This window comes from Ranitomeya imitator, chromosome 2 (genome assembly GCF_032444005.1).
Source record: "Ranitomeya imitator isolate aRanImi1 chromosome 2, aRanImi1.pri, whole genome shotgun sequence".
NCBI classification, from domain to species: Eukaryota; Metazoa; Chordata; class Amphibia; order Anura; family Dendrobatidae; genus Ranitomeya; species Ranitomeya imitator.
Genome location: NC_091283.1, coordinates 5,138,712 through 5,147,253, shown reverse-complemented (window position 1 = coordinate 5,147,253; position 8,542 = coordinate 5,138,712). Strand labels below are relative to the sequence as shown.

Sequence of the window (8,542 nt, the reverse complement as noted above, 5' to 3'; positions counted from 1 at the left end):
GGCCGGGCTGTTGGCTACAGTGACAGTCGGTGATCCAGCCCTCCACATTTTTGATAGACCCTACTCATATGTCTGAACAGAGCATAAGAAAAGAGGATTACTTTAAATGGAATTGCCCAGAATGACTCAGGGTCACATGGGGTAAGATTTTGAGAGTTACCATGATTCAATAATGTTGCATTACTATTGCAGTGAAGTTGAGTGTTCTAGAATTTTCGATTTGCTCATATAAATTTCTCTTTCGAACATTCGTCAATCTAGTTGAGGTGAAATGCAGGATAAACTTTCATATTTCTCTATTTTTTTGCGACTTTCAGTGCATAAACCTAAAATTGCCGGATGATTGATAGTCATATTGGATGTGCACTGCACCAAACAACTGTTATTGCAGTTGTATTAAAATTCCAAGATTAATTCAAGCAACTTCAACTTTCAGAAAATCAATGTTCTGTGCACAATATGGGAACGTTGCAGAAGGTGTCTGTTTTCTTTGGCGAGCCCGGCTGTCAGCTGTCTCATGCTAATAATATCTGCATGGGTCTCATGTTTAGCGCATGCTAATAACATGCGTGTGTATGGGGGCTGTGGACGCACGAACAGTGAGACAGACACAAGCTTGACCAGTCCTTGTCAAATAAAAAAGTAATAGTAGTGATGCCGTCAGACGCAGCCGACTTTCTGACACTTACCAGGTATACCCTGCTGACAGGTCGCAGGATTCATGAATATTGAGATGGCATCTGTCTGGTAAACGGGGGAAACTGAGACAAACTGAGAATTTGTTTATTTAGACAGTTTGGATTGAAGCCGTCAACAACATGAAACGTGCTTCTAATGACATAATGAGGGGAATTATGAGCCGGCGATCATCATAGTAAAGGCTCACATTACTGGTTTTAGTAATTAGCAAATATTTTCTGACAAAGGTTTTGTCATTAGGACAGTCAGGTCCATGTGTTCCACTAGGGTCATGGAGGGCGATTGATGATCTGTCCTTTGCATGCCAGGATAATATATAACTAGAGATGAGAGAACCTGTGAATGTTTGGGTTCGGCGGGTCCAGCCTGCCATTTTAATTGGAACAGTACCCGAACCCCTTTCAAATTAATGAGTCCCAACATCGGGATTTTCCCACGAAGTCGTCTATGTGACAGCGCGACAAACACTGGCACTGATTGGTGGAAAGTTTGTGACTGTCGGTCATATCGCTGCGATTCCCACGCTGTCATACAGATGACAGCACATGAGAGCCAGCAGCTGTGACCAGCCATAAAAAGGTTACTGTCAGTCACAGGCGTCAGCTGATGACGAGAGTACAGTGTTCATCAGTAAATGCCCAGTCTCATGATGAGGAGAGTATTCATCAGCAACTGTGCAATAAATAAATTTAAAAAAAAGAACGTGCAGTCCCCTCTATTTGTGGCATTCATTTTTTTTTTAAATAAGTAAATTTAAAAAACAGAGTCCCCCCCCCCCCTTTTTTGAAAACCAGTCAAGCTATAGCAGACAGCTGGTGGCTGGTATTCCCAGACTAGTAAGGGGCCATGGATATTACCCTCCAGCCTAAAAAGAGAAGCTCACAGCCACCCCAGAATAGGCACATCTATTAAATGCAGCAATTATAGCATTTTGTCCAGGTCTTCCCACTTGCCCTAGTGCGGTAGCAGGTGGAGTAATGTTTGTGGGGTTGATATCAGCTTGGTAAGGTCAGCTGACATCAAGCCCAGAGGTTAGTAATGTAGAGGCGTCTATGAGTGTCAGAAGAGCATGAGAAGCTCTGCCGGTGACCGCAGTAACTCTCCATGACATCACCACCACTCACAGGCAGGTAGTGCGTCTCTCTCTGTTCAGTGTGTTCACACTGGCATGGAGAGCAGTCATATCACTGATGTGACTGCGCTCCAAACCATCCGGATCATCGTGGGATAGATATGGATTATCTTTGCGTTGGACAGGTGAGGAATATGGTGTTTTATTATTTTTTTATATAAATGGGTAAAAGAAGGTGAAGAGTTTTATTTCAAATAAAGGACTTTATTCTTGCAGGGTGTATCTTACAATATTGCTATGGGGTTAGTAATGGGTGTGTCTTATAAATGCCTCTCCATTACTAACCTGTGTGCTTGAAATCAGCGGATATTACAAAGCCAACATCAACCGCTAACATAGACCGCATGGCCTAATGGATAAGGCGTCTGACTTCGGATCAGAAGATTGAGGGTTCAAGTCCCTTCGTGGTCGTGGCAATCTCTTTCCACCTACTTTTTGGTTATGGGGGACTTTAACTACCCGGATATTAACTGGGAAACAGAAACCTGTGAAACCCATAAAGGCAACAGGTTTCTGCTAATAACCAAGAAAAATTATCTTTCACAATTGGTGCAGAATCCAACCAGAGGAGCAGCACTTTTAGACCTAATACTATCTAATAGACCTGACAGAATAACAAATCTGCAGGTGGTCGGGCATTTAGGAAATAGCGACCACAATATTGTGCAGTTTCACCTGTCTTTCACTAGGGGGACTTGTCAGGGAGTCACAAAAACACTGAACTTTAGGAAGGCAAAGTTTGAACAGCTTAAAGATGCCCTTAATCTGGTAGACTGGGACAATATCCTCAGAAATAAGAATACAGATAATAAATGGGAAATCGCTCCTGTCAAACCAATCTAATCAGTTTTTATGAAGAGGTAAGCTATAGCCTGGACCACGGTGAGTCATTGGACGTGGTATATCTCGATTTTTCCAAAGCGTTTGATACCGTGCCGCACAAGAGGTTGGTACACAAAATGAGAATGCTTGGTCTGGGGGAAAATGTGTGTAAATGGGTTAGTAACTGGCTTAGTGATAGAAAGCAGAGGGTGGTTATAAATGGTATAGTCTCTAACTGGGTCGCTGTGACCAGTGGGGTACCGCAGGGGTCAGTATTGGGACCTGTTCTCTTCAACATATTCATTAATGATCTGGTAGAAGGTTTACACAGTAAAATATCGATATTTGCAGATGATACAAAACTATGTAAAGCAGTTAATACAAGAGAAGATAGTATTCTGCTACAGATGGATCTGGATAAGTTGGAAACTTGGGCTGAAAGGTGGCAGATGAGGTTTAACAATGATAAATGTAAGGTTATATACATGGGAAGAGGGAATCAATATCACCATTACACACTGAACGGGAAACCACTGGGTAAATCTGACAGGGAGAAGGACTTGGGGATCCTAGTTAATGATAAACTTACCTGGAGCAGCCAGTGCCAGGCAGCAGCTGCCAAGGCAAACAGGATCATGGGGTGCATTAAAAGAGGTCTGGATACACATGATGAGAGCATTATACTGCCTCTGTACAAATCCCTAGTTAGACCGCACATGGAGTACTGTGTCCAGTTTTGGGCACCGGTGCTCAGGAAGGATATAATGGAACTAGAGAGAGTACAAAGGAGGGCAACAAAATTAATAAAGGGGATGGGAGAACTACAATACCCAGAAAGATTAGCGAAATTAGGATTATTTAGTCTAGAAAAAAGACGACTGAGGGGGCGATCTAATAACCATGTATAAGTATATAAGGAGACAATACAAATATCTCACTGAGGATCGGTTTATACCAAGGAAGGTGACGGGCACAAGGGGGCATTCTTTGCGTCTGGAGGAGAGAAGGTTTTTCCACCAACATAGAAGAGGATTCTTTACTGTTAGGGCAGTGAGAATCTGGAATTGCTTGCCTGAGGAGGTGGTGATGGCGAACTCAGTCGAGGGGTTCAAGAGAGGCCTGGATGTCTTCCTGGAGCAGAACAATATTGTATCTTACAATTATTAGGTTCTGTAGAAGGACGTAGATCTGGGTATTTATTATGATGGAATATAGGCTGAACTGGATGGACAAATGTCTTTTTTCGGCCTTACTTACTAACTATGTAACCCCACAAATATTACCCCATTTGCCACCAGACCAGGGCAAGTGGGAAAAGCTGGACAATTTGCCAGAATTGGCACCTTTTCTGGGGTGACTGTGGGCTGCTATCTGTAGAATGTGGGGCCAATATCCATGGCCTTTTCCCATTCTGAGAATATCAGCCACGAGCTGTCTGCTCTAGCTTGGCTGGTTGACAAAAATGAGGGGGGAGCGGGGGACCCTATGCTGTTTTCTAAATTATTTATGTAAATAATTTTGAAAAATTACATGGGGACACCGCTATTTTTGATAACCAGCCATGATAAAGCTTACAGCTGGAGTTGCAACTTGCAGCTTTCAGTTTTGCATCCACTCAAAAAATAGAGCTGACTGCACATCATTTCTTTTCTTATTTATTGCACAGGAGCCGGCTGACGAATACTTTCATCAATGTATACCTGCTCTTGCTGATAGCAGCAAGTAGTACTCTCATCAGCTGACACCTGTGACCAGCGGTAAAGACAGTGTGGGAACTGCAGCGCTCTAATTTGTGGTAGCGAACGTACTGCCTATCAGAGCTGGTATTTCTGGCACTCTCACACGGATGACAATGTTGGAAAAACCCGATGTTCAGGCTGCCGAACCCACATATGGGGTCCGTGCATGGAAACTAGGTATTCGGTACGGACCCCAAACTTTACCATTCGAGTTTGCCCATCACTATATAGCACAAGTAATGGACAACGAGCACAATCTAGGTAGTTTGTGGTGGACCCTGAAATCTCCTCTATTAAGCCCAATGAAAAACAGTTAAAAGTCTTTTTTGGGAGAAATTTTATAAGTTTTTAATACATTTTTTTAGCCACAGTTATCTAATATATAAAGGTGTGTGTGTGTGTGTGTGTGTGTGTGTGTGTGTGTGTGTGTGTGTGTGTGTGTGTGTGTGTGTGTGTGTGTGTGTGTGTGTGTGTGTGTGTGTGTGTGTGTGTGTGTGGCATCTGCACCGTCGCAGCTACAGCCACAAAATTTTGCACAGTCACACGTCTGGACCCCAAGAGCGTCATAGGCTATGTTGTGAGGTGAGATTTTAACCCCGCGCTTTCCAATTCACCAAACAATTTTGCCCCTATCTACATAATGGGGAAAAAAGTGAAAGGAAAAGTGTTGAAGGCAAATTGACAGCTGCCAGATGTGAACAAGAGCGATGGCGCCAAAGAGGATATACCGTACAGTTGCTAAGGTGGGGTCCAGACATGGGATACTTACCACACACGGGGATATGGACACACACACAAAATGGGCCACACTACCACGTGCTTGAACACATATTACCCTCAGCACACATTTCACCACACATACACCAACCTCGCCACATAAAAGTCAAAACACAAAAGTCGCCACTCAAAACTCGCCACGCGCAAAACTCGCCACATGCAAAAACTAGGCTCACGCAAAACTCGCCACCAGTGCAAAACTCACCTCATGGAAAACTCGCCACACGCAAAACTTGCACACGCGGAAAAATTGCCACATGCACAAAAGTTGCAACACATGCAAAAGTTGCCTTACACAAAACTTGCACATACTCAAAAGGCACCACACACAAAACTCGCCATGCGCAAAACTCACCATGTACAAAACTTGCTGCACACAACTTGCTACACTAACCTGTCACATGCAACTCGACACACAAAAAGTCGCTACATGCATGTCGCCACACGCATCTCAACACGCACAACTTGACACATGAAACTCGCCCTAAAACACACACAAGTCTGGTATTATCCTTCAAAAATAAAAATCTGATTAATTAGCAGACAAACTACAAGAGCAACAAGTGTGCCATATAGGAAATACGGCAGCTGTCAGTCACATGACCTGTCTATTATGTGTATGTGTGAGCTAAAATATACTGCCAGGGTGGAGGGCTTCCTGTTGGCTGGGGATTTATCAGGCTGCCGATTTAGCTTACAAATACTGAGGTAAAAATACTGAGCAAATAACGTGTGAACGAGGTCTAATACAGGAGGAGATGACACACAGGTATATACAGGAGGAGATGACACACAGATATATACTATATACAGGAGAGATGACACAGGTACATACTATATAAAGGAGGAGATCACACAGGTATATACTATATAGAGGAGGAGATGACATACAGGTACATACTATATACAGGAGGAGATGACATACAGGTACATACTATATACAGGAGCAGATGACCTACAAGTATGTACTATATACAGGAGGAGATGACATACAGGTATATGCTATATATAGAAGATGACCTACAGGTATATACTATATACAGGAGGAGATGACACAGATATATACTATATACAGGAGGAGATGACATACAGGTATATACTATATATAGAAGGAGATGACATACAGGTATATACTATATATAGAAGATGACATACAGGTATATACTATATACAGGGGAGATGACATAGGTATATACTATATACAGGAGGAGATGACAACCTGGTATATACTATATACAGGGGAGATGACACACAGGTACATACTATATAGAGGAGGAGATGACATACAGGTATATAATATATAAAGGAGGAGATGACACACAGCAGGTATATACTATATACAGGGAGATGACATACAGGTATATACAGGAGATGACATACAGGTATATACTATATACAGGAGATGACATACAGGTGTATACTATATATAAGGGAGATGCAAACATGTATATACTGAGGTGAAAATCAGGGGTGTGGGGTGAAAATGAAAAGGTGTGAGTGCAAAATGAGAGGACTGAGGGAAAATAGTGGAGTGATCAGAAAATGACCGATGTGAGGTCGAAATGACAAGTGTTAGGGGGGAATGAGAGGAGTGAGGGAGAAAATGAGAGATGTGAGGGGTAGGGTTGAGCGAAACGGGTCGGCCATTTTCAGAAGTCGCCGACTTTTGGCAAAGTCGGGTTTCATGAAACCCGACCCGACCCCTGTGTGGGGTCGGCCATGAGGTCGGCGATCTTCTGAATCTGGGATCGGAATTCCGATACCGGAGTTCCGATGTTTGCAATATCGGAAATCGGTATCGGAATCCCTATTTAAGTGTAAAATAAAGAATTAAAATAAAAAATATTGCTATACTCACCCTCTGACGCGCCCTGGTACTAACCAGCAGCCTTCCTTCTTTAAAATCAGCGCGTGAAGGACCTTAGATGACGTCGCGGCTTGTGATTGGTCGCGCGACCAATCACAAGCCGCGACGTCACCGAAGGTCCATCAAGCGCTGATTCTTAGGAAGGAAGGCTGCCGGAATGAAGCAGGGCGCGTCCGAGGGTGAGTATATTCCTATTAGGTATATACTCACCCTCGGACGTGCCCTGCTTTTTTCCGGCAGCCTTCCTTCCTAAGAATCAGCGCTTGAAGGACCTTCGGTGACGTCGCAGCTTGTGATTGGTCGTGCGAACGGTCACATGGGTGATCGCGCGACCAATCACAAGCCGCGACATCATCTAAGATCCTTCACGTGCTGATTTTAAAGAAGGAAAGCTGCCGGTTAGTACCAGGACGCGTCAGAGGGTGAGTATAGCAATATTTTTTATTTTAATTCTTTATTTTACACTTAAATATGGATCCCAGGGTCTGAAGGAGAGTTTCCGCTCCTTCAGACCCTGGGAACCATTGGAAACCCAGTGCACTGCATTGGGTTTCGTGTTTCGGCCGACCCCGACTTTATTTATAGGATCGGCCGATTTCACTCGACCCGATCCTATAAAAGTAAAAGTCGCTCAACCCTAGTGAGGGGGAAAATGAAAGATGTGATTGGGAAAATGAGAGGCGTGATGGGAAAATAAGAGAAGTGAGGTGCTATAACTAACCACAGATATTTACTATGCCCAGGCAACGCCGAGCTCTTCAGCTAGTTACTTATATTTATCTTTCGTGGTGGACTGAATTATAACTTTGGCTCAAAAACCTGAATCTACTGTGACGGTATATCTCCCTCTATCATTGGCTATTAGAAATGAGGGAAGGATTTGGAACTAGAATTCGTCAGATTTGGCTACTTGCTCAAAAAAATTTATATATACGGAAAATTGCAGCTACTCCAAGAGCCTGAAAAAACATGTGTGTTACTCCGAGTTCTCCTAGGACCTTATGCAAAGTGATAACAGTGATAAAGGTGCCGACAAGGCAGATCAAGCTCAAGACTGAGTAGCATCAGGACAGAGTCAAGAACAGGTTACAGCAGGATGGACAGGATCAAGTTCAGACTGGTAGGTCAGGTTCAGATGCAGACGGGACACATTAACAAGTACAGGGACCTTATAACTAGGTAGTACGATACACACTGATCACTAAAGTTGCCAAAGCACCTCCCAATAGGTGAGGGTGCTTTAAATATTAGGCGTCTCCCAGCTTTTGGCTGGAGACGTTTTCAGAAACGCGCGCTGCCCATCAAAGAGGCAGGGAGCACGCGAGCACCCTAAGCACATTCTCAGGAGACCTGCGTTCCATGCGCAGGTCCTGAGAGGAAACATGCCATGGGAGCAGAGGGGTAAGTGAACCCGCCAGCAGAAGGGAGGGGCTAGTGCAGGGGCGCTGACGCTGATCTAATATGGAGGAGAGCTAATTTGCATATCTTTGACCCAGGGAGCATTGC

The 8,542-nt window shown here is 43.8% G+C and overlaps 1 non-coding gene across 1 annotated transcript; it reads left to right on the top strand.

Moving 5' to 3' along the window:
- The first annotated feature begins 2,169 nt into the window (after positions 1–2,169).
- TRNAR-UCG (transfer RNA arginine (anticodon UCG)) lies at positions 2,170–2,242 on the top strand. Its single transcript has one exon. It is a non-coding gene; the product is annotated as a tRNA-Arg (tRNA).
- The last annotated feature ends 6,300 nt before the right edge of the window (positions 2,243–8,542 follow it).